The sequence below is a fragment of the Eubalaena glacialis genome, chromosome 13 (genome assembly GCF_028564815.1).
Source record: "Eubalaena glacialis isolate mEubGla1 chromosome 13, mEubGla1.1.hap2.+ XY, whole genome shotgun sequence".
In the NCBI taxonomy this organism is placed as follows: domain Eukaryota; kingdom Metazoa; phylum Chordata; class Mammalia; order Artiodactyla; family Balaenidae; genus Eubalaena; species Eubalaena glacialis.
This window is the reverse complement of record NC_083728.1, coordinates 14,074,395-14,093,141: the sequence shown is the minus strand read 5'-3', so window position 1 is coordinate 14,093,141 and position 18,747 is coordinate 14,074,395.

The following is an 18,747-nucleotide window of genomic DNA, read 5'->3' as shown; positions in this document are numbered from 1 at the left end:
TGCTGATGTCAGCATATTAAGCATAAATCATATTCTGTAAAATTGCCCTGGGAAACCCTTCCTGGCACCATTGTTGAGAGTCCATACTACCTCTCAGTTAGTCCAGACCTGACAGCTCTCCCTCTTCCATTAGAACAAAATAACTGTTTCTTTGAGCTCTAGATGAAGCAGTTGTTTAGAGGTACACTGTACGCAAATATGCATCTTTGATGGCTAGAATCACACTTACTATAAGGAGTGGACTGGGGTGACCAACTCCTCCTGGTTTGCTTGGGATTGTCCCAGTTTTCTAAAACTGAAAATCCCACATCTCAAGAACTCCTCGGTCCCAGGCCAACAGGGACCCTTTGGTCACCCTAAAACAGAGCTGCCTGGAAGAGGCACACTTAAATCAAGGCCAACCCAAGGACCAAGAGGGATAAGTGTCCATCACTGTCTTCCTCAGATCCTCAAGCTCCAGTGGGTTGGTGGATAGACTCAACTATAAAATTTAAATTTAAAAAAAAAAATTATTTATTTATTTATTTATTTTTGGCTGCGTTGGGTCTTCATTGCTGCGCACGGGCTTTCTCTAGTTGCGGTGAGAGGGGGCTACTCTTCCTTGTGGTGCACGGGCTTCTCATTGTGGTTGCTTCTCTTGTTGTGGAGCACGGGCTCTAGGTGCGCAGGCTTCAGTAGTTGTGGAGAGCAGGCTTCAGTAGTTGTGGCTCGCGGGCTCTAGAGAGCAGGCTCAGTAGTTGTGGCACACAGGCTTAGTTGCTCTGTGGCATGTGGGATCTTCCCGGACCAGGGCTCAAACCCGTGTCCCCCGCACTGGCAGGCGGACTCCTAACCACTGCGCAACCAGGGAAGTCCTGGCAGGTGGATTCTTAACCACTGTGCCACTGTCCCTTGTCTGTTTAAGAAAATACACCCAGCTAGAAATAAAATGTTATTTAACACAGATTTCTTTGTAAAGTGTGCGGATCTATGTGTTTGGGTAAATTAAAGGGATTTCGAATGAGGATCCACTACTTTGTCTCTGTAACTACACTCAACCTGCATGTGAGTTCTCGGAGTTAATCTGCTTTTCTTACCAGAAACTCTCCATTTCTTGAGTGTAGACATCAGCTGTGGGTCCCTTTGTTCTCTCCCTCTGTTAGGGGAAACACTGACTGAAACCACCCACCCTGGCCAGGCACCACAGTAACCATTTGCATGAGTTACTTTAAAACAAGTTACTTTAAGACAAGAGGTCCTGGTAAGGAACACGTAACTAACAAGCTACCACCAACGGGAAGAATTCGGGGAAAGGTCAAAAGGAGAGAGGAGCCGCCAGTCCATATGTCCTAGCAACCTCCCAGAGGCACCACAGTAACCATTTGCATGAGTTACTTTAAGACAAGTTACTTTAAGACAAGAGGTCCTGGTAAGGAACACGTAACTAACAAGCTACTGCCAACCAGAAGAATTCGGGAAAGGTCAAAAGGAGAGAGGAGAGGCCAGTCCATATGTCCTAGCAACCTCCCAGAGGCACCACAGTAACCATTTGCATGAGTTACTTTAAAACAAGTTACTTTAAGACAAGAGGTCCTGGTAAGGAACACGTAACTAACAAGCTACCACCAACCGGAAGAATTCGGGAAAGGTCAAAAGGAGAGAGGAGACCCCAGTCCATATGTCCTAGCAACCTCCCAGAATCCTTCTCGCTGGAATCCATCTTGGCTGAGTGATGCATGCACCACCAGGAAGGACCCTGAGTCAGAATTACTGGCCAGAGACAACCCGTAAACTAACCCCATTACCGTAAAACCCGAGACTGTGAGCCACGTGGCAGAGCAGTTCTCCTGGGGTCCCTGACCCTCCTGCTCTCCCCCCCCCCCCCGGGTGCCCCTTCCCAATAAATTCTCTTGCTTTGTCAGCACGTGTGTCTCCTCGGAGAATACATTTCCGAGTGTTAGAAAAGAGCCCACTCTCGGGCCCTGGAAAGGGTCCTCCTGGAGCTCACATCTAGGTACTTAGTAAACTGTTCCTTTATTTGTTCGTTTGTTCATTCATTCTAGGGACAGTGGAATGTAGACTTTGAAAAGTTTGCCTTAAGGGCCCCAAATTTAAATTTCTAACAGTGGCTACACTGCGGAGTCCACAGTACATCATTATTAATCATTAACTCACCTTCCTGGTGTGCATTTCTATTTTTGTATATTAATTTGTTCTCTGCTCAAGGGGAAGAAAATTCTGTTGCTGTAACAAAATGTAGGCTTTTTAACAAGGCTGCCTTTGCCTGGCCTGGCCTGGCCACCCCTCCTCCTCCCAGTCCTTCATTCTGAGTGAGATCTACCCTAGTGACTTAGGAAGGCTGCCTCTGGAGCAGGGCTGGGACCTGGGGGAGACCAGAGAGGCCCAGGGCCTCACATTTAAGGAGGCGCTTGCTCTCAGGCACCCGCTCAGCACTCGCATGACCCTGAGTGGCAGCACCTCCTTAAATGCTGCCATCTGGGTGCCTCCTCACCCCACCCCAGTCCCAGCCTGCTTTTCAGCGTCCAGGGCTGTAGAGACCTGGCTCTGTGACAGACCAGGAGGTGGCCAAGCCCAGTGACGGGGTTTTAGGCTACGAGTGAGGGTCTTGGTGAGGATTAGGGGAGAAGGTGTTTGTAAGGGGATTTTCACTGTGCTTTGCATACTGCAAACGCTTAACTGTTTGCTTCCCTTTTACCAATTCTTCCCCTAGCCAAGGCCCAGGCCAGGAGCCTTCTGGAGTTTCTCTAGTTTCTTCCTCATAAAACCCAGGAGAAGCCTGCATCTCAATTCTCATTCTACAGATGAGGAAACCAGGCTCTGAACCCAGGTCCCCCTCTAACTCCAGCTCTTTCCTAACTACCCAGAGTTGGGGGCTTTATTATAAATAGCAAGTTAGGTGCTTCTTGGCTGGGGGTTTTCAATCCTCACTGGTGTCAATATCACCTGAGGAGTTTGTAAAAGCACAGGTGCTTTGGCAAATTCTTAATCAATTGGTCTGGGGAGAGGACCGGGCATTGATACAGTTTTTAAAGAGCTCCAGGGACTTCCCTGGTGGTCCAGTGGTTTACTGTTTCAAATGCAGGGGCCATGGGTTCATCCCTGGTTGGGGACTAGGATCCCACATGCTGCCTGGCACAGCCAGGAAAAAAAAAAAAGAAAAGAGCTCCAGCTGATTCTAATGTACAGCCAGAGTTGAGAACAAAAAGCTTTTTAAGCTATCCCTAAAGAGAACTCCAAGAGGTCATTCTGCATTTCAGCCTCTCGTGAGTTGCGTGTGTGTGTGTGTGTGTGTGCGCGCGCGTACACATCCATGCAAGCTTTGCAGTCAGGAAGAGATTTTTTTTTTCCAATTCTAGCTCCACTTTGCAAACAGCTGTGATTTAGGGAAAATCTCTTTACCTCTCTGAGCCAACTTGAGTACCATCAGAATCACCTAGAGACTTTATTAAACACTGAAAGACCCGCCCCATAATTTAATCAAAACGTCTTAGTTGGGGCTGAGAATCGCAAGTCCCCAGGTGCTCTGCTGGTCCAGGGAACACAGTTTGAGAATCATTGCTCTGAGTCCATTGACGCAGTAATAAACAATCCCTGATCAGGTCACCATCTCCCATTTCAGGCTCAATCCTTGGCACCTGCAAGGTGTATTGCATTCCCTCCATGCAGCAATGGGGTCCCATGATTATCATTATTTTATGGAGGAGGTAACCCAGGCTCCCAAATGTGAAGTGACTTGGCCAGGGTCACACAGCTGGAAAGTTGCCAAAGTCTGGGTTTGAACGCTGGTCTATGTAATTAAAGGCAGGAGAGGACCTGTGCCATCAACTTCTTTGCAGGCATCAAGGCAAGCTCTCCCAGTAGCTGCTGGAGCTCGCAACGAAATCCGCGCGGCACACTCAAGGCTACAACAGGCAAAAGCCTCCGGGCTTCTTACCTGATTCAGCTGCTTGCAGAGGCCAGCGCTGAACTCCGTGGAGGAATGGCGCCCCCTGGTGTCTGTTTGGAGAGCAGCGTTCCGCTCCCCTAACGGGGCGCTCTGGTCTTCTGAGTCATCGGCATTCTTGGGCCTCATTACTAACATGGAAACTATGATTCAGTTCATTCCATCCACAGAAAGAACTCCGGGTGTTGAAAGGGGGTGGGGACTTAAGAGCTGAGGAATGTGAAGGAAGGGCGGTGGACCGGGCCCTGGGGATCTCAGGGGGCTGGGGTAAAATGGTGAAGATGGTGAAAGCACAGCTGAGAACAATCGGGACTTTCACCTTTTGACCTTCCCCAAGACTCCTGCTGAGGAATTTCCAGTACTAAATCTCCTAGGGTTGTTATCAAAGTCCGGCGTGTTCCCTGAAGGCCAGTGTCCACTTCCTGATCTGGTCCGTTTGTTCATTCATTTATTCATTTAACAGATATTTTTTGAGTGCCCACTATGTGCCAGCACTATTCTAGGTTCTGGGAATACAGAAATACGCTGGACAGAAGCCCTAGAATGATCTGTGAATGAATGAATAGAACACAAAGAGAAAAATTAAAAGGGGGAATGGAGACCTCACTGAGAAGATGACATTTAAGCAAAAACATGAGAGAGAAAGAGGCAGATATCTGGGGAATGAATGTTCCAGGAAGAGAGAATGGTAATAAGAGCAAAGGCCCTGGGGCAGGGCAAGTATGTATGTTTGAGGACTTGGACTAAGTTCTTTTTTTTTTTTTTTAATTTTTTAAAATTTTTATTTATTTATTTATATACTTATGGCTGTGTTGGGTCTTCGTTTCTGTGTGAGGGCTTTCTCTAGTTGCGGCAAGTGGGGGCCACTCTAAATCGTGGTGCGTGGGCCTCTCATTATTGCGGCCTCTCTTGCTGCGGAGCACAGGCTCCAGACGCGCAGGCTCAGTAATTGTGGCTCACAGGCCTAGTTGCTCCGCGGCACGTGGGATCCTCCCAGCCCAGGGCTCGAACCCGTGTCCCCTGCCTTGGCAGGCAGACTCTCAACCACTGCGCCACCAGGGAAGCTCCAGGACTTGGACTAAGTTCTTGATGGCAGATTGGGATATATTTTTTCATATCAAGGAACCACTTGCCCTGTGATGAATGGAATGGTTTTCACTAAATTCCAACATATAAATACTTATTTCAGCCTGATCAGGGCGGGTTGAGGAGAGCGCAGGAGGTGAGAAAGGGGGAGATAGGAGCTATAAACAAGTCTTCGAGAAATTTTACTAAAATAAGGAGCAGAGAAATGGTGCAGTCCCTGGGAATGACATCTAGGAAGGGGTCCAGGTGGAAGACACATAGAAAGACTCATGTGCGTGTTGACCTTGGATGACCCCAGGATTTGGGTCCTGGATCCTGCCCTCCTAGAGGATTTTGTTTAGTGCCAAGATTTTAACTGGCATCTTGATGTTGATGACTTCCCCATTTATGTCTGCTAATTTATGTCCCCTAAGCACGTCCAAATCTACAGACTGGTATCTCCAACCATTGTCAATTGTCTCATTTTGAACGCTTGACTGCTCCATCGAAAACTGCCCCCTTCCATTTGGCTTTGATAAGCACAAAAGTGAGGGCTGGTCTTTGTTCTCTCTTCCCTCCCACTCCACATCCAGGAATGGCAAGCCCTGTGGGCTCCAGCTCCCATGCATGCCCTTCCCCACCACTCCCCATCTCTTGGTCTCCTTGCCTCCCACCCTCGCCCACCGCAGTTTCCTACCCAGTAGTCAGGTGGATCTGAAGAAATAAATCATGCCAGACGGCTACTTAAAATTCTCCATTGGTTTTCCATAACAAAGAGAAGAAAACCTCTTTTCCATGGCCTCCAAGATCCTGCATGATGGTGCCCTGGCCTCTGATTTCATTTCATACATCCTCTGCCGCCTCCATTACACTAACCCCACCTCGTGTTTCTCAAAGATTCCCTTCCAAGGGAATTTTCCTTGAGATACTCTCTTCCAATGTCTTCGCATGGCCAGCTCCTTCTCATCCTGCAGTCTCAGCTTAAATGTCACCTCCTTGAGAGGCCTCCCCTGGTGCCCTTTCTAAAGTGGCCTCCCCAGCAGATGCTTTTGTGTAAACGTAGCCTCTCTGCCCCGTAAAACACAATCTCCTACTCTAGTGCTCATTAGTTCCTACCACCTGGTTTCCTGGACTAGCCCCAGGTCCTGGTTTTCTAGAAGCCTGGTTCTTCAGCCTTTCTTTTGAGTCAGTGAACTCCCCCACAGCCTACCAATACATTCTTTTTTTTTTGCTTAATTTAGTGGTTTCTGTCACTTGCAACTAAGGAACGCTAAGGATTATAGCTTCCACTATCAGGGTTCGAAGAGAATTCACTGAGCTGTACCTAAGAAGTGCTTTAGGTCAATAAAATAATAATAATGATGATAATTGAGGAGAGAGCAATAATAATAATATGAAATTCACAACCCTTATTGAGCACTGTATTAGCATGTAGGTTCTATAGCTGTACAAAGACCAAAAGAGAATAGGAGACTAAACAATATAGATTTTTATTTCTCACTTAATAGTCCATATGCAAGGAGTCAAGGGCTGTTTGGGTGGCTCTGTCTTGTTGCTCAGTATCATCAATATGTGGTTTCCACCTGATGGCGCAAAATGGCTATTTCAGCTCCCAAGTGGGAAGGGAGAGGTAAGGCGCTGTCTTCTTTAAGGTCTTGATTCAGGAAGTTGCATACATTACTTCTGTTCCCATCCCATTGGCTGGAACTTTGTCAGGTGGCCACGCCTAGCTGCAAGGAGAGCTGGGAAATGTAGTCTTTAACTGGGAAGCTGTGTGCTTCCTTCTAGTCACATTCTGCAAGGAAAACTCTATCCTGATTACTAACAGTGTCGGCATACGTTTTGCGTTTACACAGTCTTGTGTAACAGAGTTCATTTTTTTTCACTTTGTTTTTAAGACCTACTCATGTCTCTGTGAACATCTAGTCCGTTCCTTCTGAGTACTTTTCCATACTCTGTGCATCCGTCACATTTTACCAACGCACTGTCCTAGTGATGGACCTTCATCCCTGCCTCCACCTCTACACATGTCGTCACAATCGGTATCTTTGTGCATGTCCCCTGTGGAGCAAACGAGCAGCTCTTTGGGTGCTATACTCAGGAGAGGAGACGCCAGGTCCTTGGGTGTGCAGGCGGCAAGCACCCCCAGGTTGCTCTCCAGCACAGCTACTCCCGGTCTTTCTTCCCACCAGCAGCCATGGGGGTTTCTACAGTCCCCAGAAGTTCTTTATTCATCTTTATTATACGCGTAGTTGGACATCTGTTGTTTTTGTCCTGGCCATATCCATTCTTCTTTTTCTGGTCACTGCACCCTAGTGTTCCTTTGGGGAACTACCTCCAATCTTAATCCATGTGATTCGCATGGAACTGACCTTGCTCTTTCACGTCCTGGTTTGACCATGTGACTGTGCACTGGCCAGTCAGCATGTTGCATCTCTCAATCAATCAAGTGAAGGCACCTGACTCAAGCTGGGCCAAATTAGAGCCAATTTAGCACTTCCACTGTAATTGTTGGGGAAAACGCTCTCTCCTTCCCTGGGGCTGGCTAAGCTGGCTAATCATCACTGCTACTATCTTAGGGGAGAAGCTGCTTGAGGGGTGCAGCCTTCACAGAAGAAAGCATAGCTGAGGGATGAAGACCAAATATTGATGTTGTTGCTTGTGCCCCTGGACCCGACCATGCCTGAAGCTGATGTGCACTGAAACTTACATAAGCCAATAAATTCTTTCTCTGCTGAAGCCAATTTGAGGTGGGCTCAGGTTACTCACAGCCAAAAGGATTCACTCACAGCCCTTGCCCTACCCATCCTGTTGCCAAGCACACAGTGGGTCAGAGAACAAATGTTTGTTGAATGAATGAGTGAGTCCATGTGTGGGAATAAGTAAGACATGAAAAACAGCCCCCATGAGCTCTCCAAGAGTTCAGATGAGGTAGTACTACTGGGAATGCCCATAAATAAGAAAATGGACTTTTAAAAAATTCCTTTTGCTAAAGTCAAACTGTAAAGCTGAACAAGACATAGGTAAGCTCATGCACTGCCGTTCACAGTTTTGTTCTTTTTGCTCTTAAACAATCAAGTAATCCTCATTAAACTAGGAAGGTAACTTAAAACCCAGCCACATTCCACCTAGAGGGATGGAGACCAGACAAGCAGGCACAAGACTTTCTCTTCTACAGCTTTCCAGGGATGTTTTCCTTTGTGCTTACTTTTATGAAAAGTGTGTTGACATAGGTACTAAGAAATCCCAAGAGTGCCACCCATCTGACAATGATTTGAACTAAAAATAAAATTTGAATGTTTTTGTCTTTGAATTTTTTTATTCATAAAAAGTAATATGTGGGGACTTCCCTGGTGGTCCAGTGAGTAAGGCTCCGGGCTCCCAATGCAGGGGGCCTGGGTTTGATGCCTGGTCAGGGAACTTGATCCCGCATGCATGCCACAACTAAGAAGTCCGCATGCCGCAACTAAAGATCCCACAAGCTGCAACTAAGACCTGGCGCAGCCTAAGTAAGTAAGTAAATAAATAAATAAACATTTTCTTCCAAAACAAGGAATCTGGAAGTAGGTAGCTGCTGTTGCTGGGCGAATGATACAGAGCCAGCTACTCTGTGATCATCTTGGGCTTTCTCTCATGGTGCAACAAGATGGCTGTTGTAGCTCCAGGCATCACGCCAGTGTTCAAGGCAGGAAGAAGTAAGGGAAGGGCTGGAGCCAGTTTCATCTGTCCCTTTTATCAGGAAAGCAAACATATTCCTGGAAATACAACAGCATAGCTGGCAACCACAGCTGCAAAGGATCTCTCCAGCTTCTAAAATAGGAGGAAGAAAAGAATCAGAGGTTGGGAACAGTAGCTGGTTCAGCCAGTTGGCTATATCTGGCACAAGAAACATAAAAAAGCCATAGTGTTTTGGAATATTGAAATCTCTTGTCTTTTCTTCAGTTCTTGCACCTAAATGATGGACACTGCCATAATTTTTCATGTCTGTATACATCCCCAGGAGACTTAATGGTAATTCACTACATGAGTTATTAAGGGTTATTAAAATGCGGTATTCATGAACTAAAATAAGCCAGTTTATCCACACCAGTGTTCTGCCTAATCCATCTGGCTGCCACTCAATGCTTGGTGGCCTTGCCTTTGCACAAATAGCTGAAATTCCTACAGTTTAAGGAAAAGACACTTTGTTATCAGTGTTATCTTGAATTAGTTATTGTTCTCAATAGCTGCTTCTATTTCCTGTATACAAAAAGATATTACACCCTATTGTGGTTGAACTGTGTCTTCCAAAAAGGTATGTCCAAGTGCTAACCCTCCTCCGTGTAAGTGTGACCTTATTTGGAAATAGGATAATTGCAGATGTCATTAAATAAAGATGAGGTTATACTGGGTTACGGTGGGTCCTAATTCAATGACTGGAATCTTTATAAGAAGAGAAAACAGACCTTTGTGCACTGTTTGTGGGACTGTAAAATGGTGCAGCCACTGTGGAAAATAGTTTGGCACTTCCTCAAAAAGTTAAACATGAAATTACCTTCTGACCAAGGAATTCCACTCCTGGATATACAGTTGGCCCTCCATATCAGTAAGATCTGTATCCTCGGATATGGAGGGCTAACTGTTAGTGACTTGAACATCTTCGGATTTTGGTATCCAAGGGGGTGGCAGGGGTGGTGGTGGTCCTGGAACCAGTCCCCTTTGGACACTGAGGGGTGACTATATACCCAAGGAAACTGAAAACAAGTTTTTAAATACTTAGACAGGAATGTTCATAGCAGCGCTATTCACACAGCCAAAAAAAAAAGTAGGAACAACCCAAATATCCAACAGCTGATGAATGGATAAACAAAATGTGTTATATTCATACAACAGACTATTATCCAGTCACAAAAAGGAATGAAGTACTGATACATGCTACAACATAGATGAACCTTGAAAACATGCTAAGTGAAAGAATTCACATGCAAAAGGCCACTTATTGTGTGATTCCATTTATATGAAATGATCAGAATAGGTAGATCTATATAGAGAGAAAGCAGATTAACAATTGCTGAAGGAGGGAGGAATGGGGAGTGATGCTAATGGGTATGGAGTTTCCTAAATTTTAGGGTGATGGAATGTTTTATTAAAAAATTTTTTTTATTATGAGTTCTTTTTTTTTTTGGCCACACTGCTCAGCTTGTGGGATCTTAGTTCCCCAACCAGGGATTGAACCCAGGCCCTCAGCAGTGAAAGCACAGAGTCCTAACCACTGGACTGCCAGGGAATTCCTGATGAAAATGTTGTAGAACTAGATAGAGGTGATGGTTACACAACATTGTGATTGTGCTAAATACCACTGATGGTTAATTTTGTGTTATGTGAATTTCATCTCAATTTAGAAAGAGAAAGAGAAAGAGGAAGAGGAAGCAGAAGAGGGAAAGAAAGAAAAAGAAAGAGTCATAACATTTATTGCTGGTGGCCATATGGAGGAAATCCGTATACATTTGTATATTGTTACAATGGCCTTTGGGCAATATCTTTTAACATGTTGACACTTCTATGGGATAGTTTCCACTCTTAGGAACCAATATGTAAGGATATACATGAAAGATTTATGCAGTGTTGTTCATAGTGGCAAAAGTGGCAAACAAAGTAAATACCCATCCAAAGGGAGTGGTGAATACATTATGGTATAGCCACACCACAGAATACTACACAACCATTAAAAGGCTCTCTGCTATCTCACCTGGAGGGCTTTCCATGTGATACTGTTAAATGAGAAAATCAGGGTGCAGAAAAATGAGGACAATATGATCCTATTTATATAAACTCCTTTGTATCCAGTATATATATGTGTGAGTATATATATATGTACTTGTATATGTATATGTATGCAAATACATATGTGTATATGTATTTGCAAAAAAATTACATAAGCATGAAGAAAAGATAGGACTATATCAACTAGAGGTGAGGAGTGGAGAGGAAAAGGAAAAAAGGGGAGAGAGAAGCCAACCGGAGAAAAGGAAGAAATTTCATTAGAAAAGGGAAACACCTCAATATATACAATATGGTCACCTCTATGATTTTATGTAAAATTATAAACACGTGCATATAAACACATAAAAACGTGAAATCAGTGCTTCCCTGGTGGCACAGGGGTTAAGAATCCTCCTCCCAATGCAGGGGACACAGGTGGGTGTCCAGCCCTGGTCCGGGAAGATTCCACATGCCGCAGAGCAACTAAACTCGTGCGCCACGACTACTGAGCCTGCGCTCTAGAGCCCACGAGCCACAACTACTGAAGCCCGCGTGCCACAACTACTGAAGCTCCGTGCGCCTAGAGCCCGTGCTCCGCAACGAGAAGCCAACGCAACTAGAGAAAGCCCGCGCACCGCAACGAAGAGTAGCCCCCGCTCGCCGCAACTGGAGAAAGCCGGCGCGCAGCAATGAAGACCCAATGCAGCCGAAAGAACAAAACAAAAAACAAAACAAAAAAAAGTGAAATCAAAACTTACTTTTAATGTATTATAATCAATTAAGCAGAACTTAATACAAAATTAAAATTACTGTTACTTTGGCTTCAGCATTATCAATTAATCCATGACGCCATCTTCGTGTGGAATGTAAAGATGCATATTTGCATGAATATTATTTCTGGTGTATAATTTTCCACTTATCTGGTATTAGAATATGTAGGCATTATGATTCAAATATGTATTATTCAGAATCACCCCCAATATATATCCAGAATTTTCCATAGTAATTTATGTGATTAAATAATTAATATAATCTCTTACAGCACCCTCGCCCCCAAAGAAAAGAGCATTCAGTCATTGGCTGCCCAACAACTGAGGCCCTGAGAGCAGATTTGTCTTTGCCCTATAGTTTCCCTAAACTTTTGTCATGTGGAGAACAAACCAGAAGACAGAGAGGGAGCTATGGAGTAGATGTCTGTATTTTCACCTGCTGAGCATTCCCGTTAGAGGATGATCCCACCCTCCTTGTCATTCCATTCGGTTCTTCTAAGTCCACACCTGCGTCCCTCAAGTCCCGGTGCGAACCTGTGCCACAGGCCTAGCCAATCAGAGGACGTTAATCATCTGGCCACTGTGATTGGTTCAGGGCTGGGCACCTGACCCAAGCTGGACCAATCGGAGGATTCATTTCCTCCCCTAGACGCTGAAACTATCGGAGAAACTCCTTTCTTGGAACTGAGAGCGGGTGTGTTTTGCCACCACTTTGAGGGCGAAGCCCAGACAGAGGGAAGCTGAGAGCCTGAGGGAGTAAAAGATCCTGGTGGCGTCTTTGAGTACCCGGATCCGCCAGTGATGGAAGATAGGACTACTTTGGACATTTTATTTTAGTTCTACAAGTCATGAATGCCCCGTCCCCCACTTTTTTTTTCATTCTTTTTTTTTTTGTTCTTTAACCAATTTGAGTTTGATTCATTTATGGTTCTGGGAAGGAGTCCTGAGACAAGGGAAGAAGGATGAAGCACTAAGACTTAGACCAGTAGTTTTCAAACCTGGCTTCATAATAGTGAAGCATTGGTGCTTAACCACAGATTCTGACTTAATTGGCCTTCGGTGTGGACCGGACATCCAGATTTTTCTAAACTCTTAAGCTGTGCAGCCAAAGTTGAGAATTACTGACACAGGTAAGGTGCTTCTTAAAGTTTAGTGTGGGGGCTTCCCTGGTGGCGCAGTGGTTGAGAATCTGCCTGCCAATGCGGGGGACACGGGTTCGAGCCCTGGTCTGGGAGGATCCCACATGCCACGGAGCAACTAGGCCCGTGAGCCACAACGACTGAGCCTGCGCGTCTGGAGCCTGTGCTCCGCAACAAGAGAGGCCGCGATAGTGAGAGGCCCGCGCACCGCGATGAAGAGTGGCCCCCGCTTGCCGCAACTAGAGAAAGCCCTCGCACAGAAACGAAGACCCAACACAGCTAAAAATAAATAAATAAGTAAATTTATTAAAAAAAAAAAAAAAAAGTTTAGTGTGCATAAGGAACACCTGGGCCCCACTTTCGAGATTTTCATTGAATAGGTCTTGGTGAGCGCAAGAATTTACATTTCAAACAAGCTCTCAGATAATGTTAATACTGCTGGTCCATGGACCACACTTTGAGAACCTCTCATCTAGAGGGCTGAGGGGAAGAAGGAAGAGAAGAGCATAGGCTAGGGGGTGAATGAGGGGCTTGGCAAGCCAGGCACTAGAGTAGCTGAGGAGCATAAGGGGACAGGGACTTTTAATTAGTATTGCTGTGAATTTCATTTTATGTTCTTGAGAGATGGGGGTGGGGTGGGAAATGTGATTCCTTTTTAATTACTTTCAGCTGTTGAACTGTGTTTCTCACGTGTGACTCCTCCAAGGCTAAGTTTACATGGATCTGTGAGTTCATGAGGGTTACAACTATCCAGTTACCCTCCATTGTTGTCACTAGTATTTCTGTCCATTAGAAAGTGGACACAGGTGAAGGGTGGGCCATGGAGATTTTGTCCTTTAGAGTGGATCACAGTCTAGAGAGTTAGCTCCTGTGGAAATGAGGAGTTTGAGGGGTCTTGTGGAGCCAGACTTACCTCAGAGAGACAACATTAAGTGATTTAACACTCACCAGGTATTGTTTTGTGTTGTTTGCAATACATCAGTGCTTCATCTGGGTTCCCTTTGTCTCTCCAGATTAATGTTACATCTATCCTGAGCAGGAATCTTGGGTTCTGTTTGTTTTTCCCTTGTTCTTTCTTTCATTAAACATTTCCTCAAAATTTACTATAGCCAAGCCCTGTTTGAGGCTCTGCAAATACAGATCAAACCAAGTAATATGGTAGAGACAGCTGGTTGACCACTAGTATCCCCTTTCCCCTTCTTTTTTTCTTTTAAATTTAAAAATTTTTTTGTGGGACTTCCCTGGTGGTCCGGTGGTTGGGACTCCTTGCTCCTAGTGCAGGGGGCCCGGGTTCAATCCCTGGTCAGGGAGCTGGATCCCACATGCTGCAACTAAAGATCCCTCGTGCCCCAACTAGGACCCGGTGCAGCCAAATAATTTGAAAAAAAATTTTTTTTTTTTTTTTTTTTTAAATATTTTGGCTGTACCGCGAGGCCTGGGATCGAACCTGTGCCCCCTGCAGTGGAAGCGTGGAGTCCTAACGACTGGACTGCCAGGGAAGTCCCCTCCCCTTCTTTCTTTAATAATAGAACTCATGAGTTTTATTTGGCACATGGTTGTCCAGTTGATGGCTACATTTCTGAGCTTCTTTTGGATCTAAGTGTTCATGTGATTAAGTTCTGAGATGTTCATGTGAGTTTATGTAAGATGTGAGTAGAAATGATGCATGCTCCTTCCAGGTCTATTTGAAATATGGAGAAGGAATTCCCTGGCAGTCCAGTGGTTAGGACTCTGCACTCTCACTGCTGAGGGCCTGGGTTCAATCCCTGGTCAGGGAATTAAGATCCCACAAGCTGTGGCCAAAAATAAATAAATAAATAAAATAATGGATATGTTCTCTCTTTGCCCTCCCCTTTACCACTGGCTGGGATGAAGATCTGTTGGCAGGAGCTAGAGCAGCAACCTTGGGCCCAGAGGTTGTGTGTTGAGGTTGTCAATGTTTCTACCCTAGAACCACCTAAGTCTGGATTAGGTGAGAGAGAAATAAACTTGATTTTGTCTGAGCCACTAGCAGCCTGGATTGTACCCAGACTAATAAGTGTCTGACCTCCACCTCTAGTGAAAGAAAAAAAGAAACAAAAGAGGCAGTTACAAAAGAAAAAAAAAAAAAGTGTGGCCGGTGCTGAAAATAAAGATAACCCCATGGCACTGTGGGGCTGTAGATTACGTCATGCTCAGCATAGGCTGGGATGTCCATTGATGAAGGCTAATTGAGAAGGATTCCCGAAAAGGATCCCCACAGATGGAACCTGGAGTAGGGTAGGACACTTGAATCAATTAGGATTCTTTGGCTTTAAGTAACAACAGCAATGAAATCCAACAAGGACTATCTTTAAGGGGTCATTCATTTATTCAACAAACATTTACCTATCACCTACTATGTTCCTGGCACTGTTTAGGTGCTGGCGATATGGCAGAGACTAAAACAGACAAAACCCCCAAAATCAAAACAAAACTCTGCCCTCATGGATCTTATGATCTAGTGGGGAGGGATTTATTATCTCACAAAACAAGAAATCCAGAGATAAGTGGTCTTGGGCTGGTGGATACAGTCCCATATTCCTTCCATCTCTTCACTCTGCCATCCTCAGTGTGTAGACTTTGTCCTCAGCCTTGTAACCTCATAGTTGCAAGACCGCTGCCACTGCTCCAGGCATCACATTGCATGCACATTAACCCAGTGGTGTAGAAGAGAGACTGTTTCCTCCCATACAGCTCTTCTTTTATTATCTAGAAAGAAAACTTTCTCAGAAGTCCTCAGCAGACTTCAAGTCCCATTTTCTAGAATTGTATCACAGTCCTGATAAAATCACTGGCAAAGGGAAGGAAACAACCATGATTGGCTTAAGTCAGTGGTCTCAAACTCTTAAAAATTATTAATGACCCCAAAGATCTTTGGCTTGTGTGGTTGTATCAATTAATATTTGCTGTATTTGAAGTTAAAACTGAAAAATTTGAATATATGTGTTTATTAGTTCATTTAAAGTTACCCTTTACATGTTAACATAAATAACATTTTTTAAATAAAAAAATACTATATTTTCTAAAAGAAAAAAAATTAGTGAAAAAGTGGCATCATTTTACATTTTTCTATATCTCTTTAATTTCTGGCTTAATAGAAGGAGCTGGATTCTAATTTCTTCTTTTGCATTCAATTCATTGTGATATGTTGTTTTGCTTGAAATATATGAAGAAATTCTGGCCTCACAAAGATACGTTGTTGCAAAAAGGAAGGCCTTGTGGACCCCTTAGAAGGGGTTCTTGGACCACACTTTGAAAACCAATGGTTTAGATCAATCAAAACTCACTCCCCGGGCTATGAAGCGGCTTAGCTCCCACCCCTAACTCCACACAGCTCAACCTAACTATAACACATGGCTGCTTCCATTCCTGAACAAAATCACAATTCTCTTAGCAAGGAGACAGGAGAATGACTATTGGGTAGGCAACCCACAATCTTTGCCACAAACTGCTCTGTAGTAGTGTTTTTCAAACTTATTTGACTGTATCCATAGGAAGAAATACATTTTATTTTACTTATTTTTTTACAAATTATTTTATTTTATTTTATTTATTTTATTTTTGGCTGTGTTGGGTCTTAGTTGCTGTGCGCAGGCTTTCTCTAGGTGCAGCGAGCAGGGGCTACTCTTCATTGTGGCACGTGGGCTTCTCATTGCAGTGACTTCTCTTGTTGTGGAGCACAGGCTCTAGGCGCGCGGGCTTCTGTAGTTGTGGCACATGGGCTCAGTAGTTGTGGCTCACGGGCTCTAGAGCACAGGCTCAGTAGTTGTGGTGTGTGGGCTTAGTTGCTCCGCAGCATGTGGGATCTTCCCGGACCAGGGCTCGAACCCATGTCCCCTGCATTGGCAGGCGGATTCTTAACCACTGCACCACCAGGGAAGCCCAAGAAATACATTTTACATACACTACACACATACATACAACAGAAAGAAAAGTTTTGTAAAATAATACTTAGCCTTACGGCATGCAGTGCGCTCTGATATTTTCTATTCTTTCTATTCTATTTCTTTTCTTTTTTTTTTTTTAAGTGCTGACTGTAATCCATTAATTCATTTCATGACTCACTATCAGTCATGGGTCATAATCGTGAGTGTGAAAAATACTCCTCTCTAGGGACCTGTTGATTGATTGGATAGAGGGGTTGGACCGAGGTATCCAAGAGGAGGGAATTCGATACGAATTGTCTCAAAACGGACCAGAAAAATTTCCTGAGATGCCCCTGTTGACCCTGCCTTTTTCCTTGTTACTTGTAGTAATTTTTTAAAAAATTTATTTATTTTATTTATTATTTATTTTTGGCTGTGTTGGGTCTTCGTTGCTGCACACGGACTTTCTCTAGTTGCAGCGAGCGGGGGCTACTCTCCGTTGAGGTGCACAGGCTTCTCATTGCAGTGGCTTCTCTTGTGGAGGAGCACAGGCTCTAGGCACACGGGCTTCAGTAGTTGTGGCATGCGGGTTCAGCAGTTGTGGCTCGCGGGCTCTAGAGCGCAGGCTCAGTAGTTGTGGTGCACGGGCTTAGTTGCTCCGCGGCATGTGGGATCTTCCCAGAGTAGGGATCGAACTTGTGTCCCCTGCACGGGCAGGCGGATTCTTAACCACCATGCCACCAGGGAAGCCCCTGTGGTAATTTTTATGTTTATTAGGAGGAAGTAGGCTCGACTCAAACAGTCTTAAGTTTAAAAAAAAAAAAGAGAGAAATTTATTGACTCACAGAATTGGAAAGCCCAGGAATTTCATGAGCGTCAGGCCTGGAACCAAGTGCTCAAATGCTGGGTATCTATCTGTCTCTAGCTATAAACGCCGATGCCCTCCACATTGACATCAATTTCAGCCAATAGTGGCCCCCTTCAGCTGCTCAACTTTAGAACCCACAGAGGAAAGAATCTTCCCAGTAGTTCTAGAAAAATGTCCCAGTGCTGATGCTCACTGGCCAAGCCTGGGTTGTATGTCCACCTTAGGAAGCGGATGTTGAGGTCAGACTCATCTGAATCACATGGGATGAGAGTGGACGGGCAGGAGCTCTCCAGTGGAGCATTGGGAAGCTGTCGCTTGAAGAAGGGGAGAGGATTCTGAGCAGGCAAAACCAGGAGATGTTCACTATCCCACGTGTCATGAGGAAAAAGAAGGCACTGGGTCTTGAGCAACGTTATATTCCCAGGGACTGGCACAGACTAGGCTCAGAAAATACTTATTGTAGGAACAAGTCCTATTTGTTTGCATGACAGAGAACACTGAGCCAATTTGCGTGTTTCAAAAGGTAAAAGAAGTCTGGACAGACCAATGGAAGAGAATAGAGAGGGCAGTTTAGACTAACACATACATGACAAACTTATTTTCAACGAAAGCACCAAGGTAACTCAGTGGGGAAAAAAGAATTTTGTTTTTCAATAAATGTTGCTGGAACAATTGGACATTCATACTGAAAAGAAATGAACTCGATTCCTACCTCACACCATACATGAAAAATGTTTGAGATAGATCATAGGCCTAAACATAAAAGCAAAAATAAGAAGCTCTTAGAAGAAAATGTGGGACCCACTTGGAATGGACAAAGATTTCTTAGACAGGACATCATAAGCACTAACCTTAAAAGGAAAAATTTTTAAATTGGACTTTACTGAAATTAAGAAAATTCTGCTCTTTATAATTCACTGTTAAGAAAACAAAAAGGCCACTGAATTGTATACTTTAAAATGGTTAAAATGGTGAATTTATGTAATGTGAATTTTATGCCAATTAAAAAAGTTTAATAAGTATCATTGCTTGATTGCAAAACTTTAGGATTCTCAAGTACATAGAATATTATAAATTATATTGTTGTCAAGACGACTAGAGAACAAAATTAAATCACTTCAGGGAAAAAAGAAAGAAAATGAAAAGGAAAGCCACAGACTTAGAGAAAATATTCGTAATACATAGATTTGATAAAGGAATTGTATCTAGAGTATATAAAGAACTCTTACAATTGAATAAAACGAAGATGACCCAACAAAAATACTGGATAAAATGTGAATTCCCTGTCAGTCCAGTGGTTAGGACGTGGCGCTTTCACTGCTGTGGCCCGGAT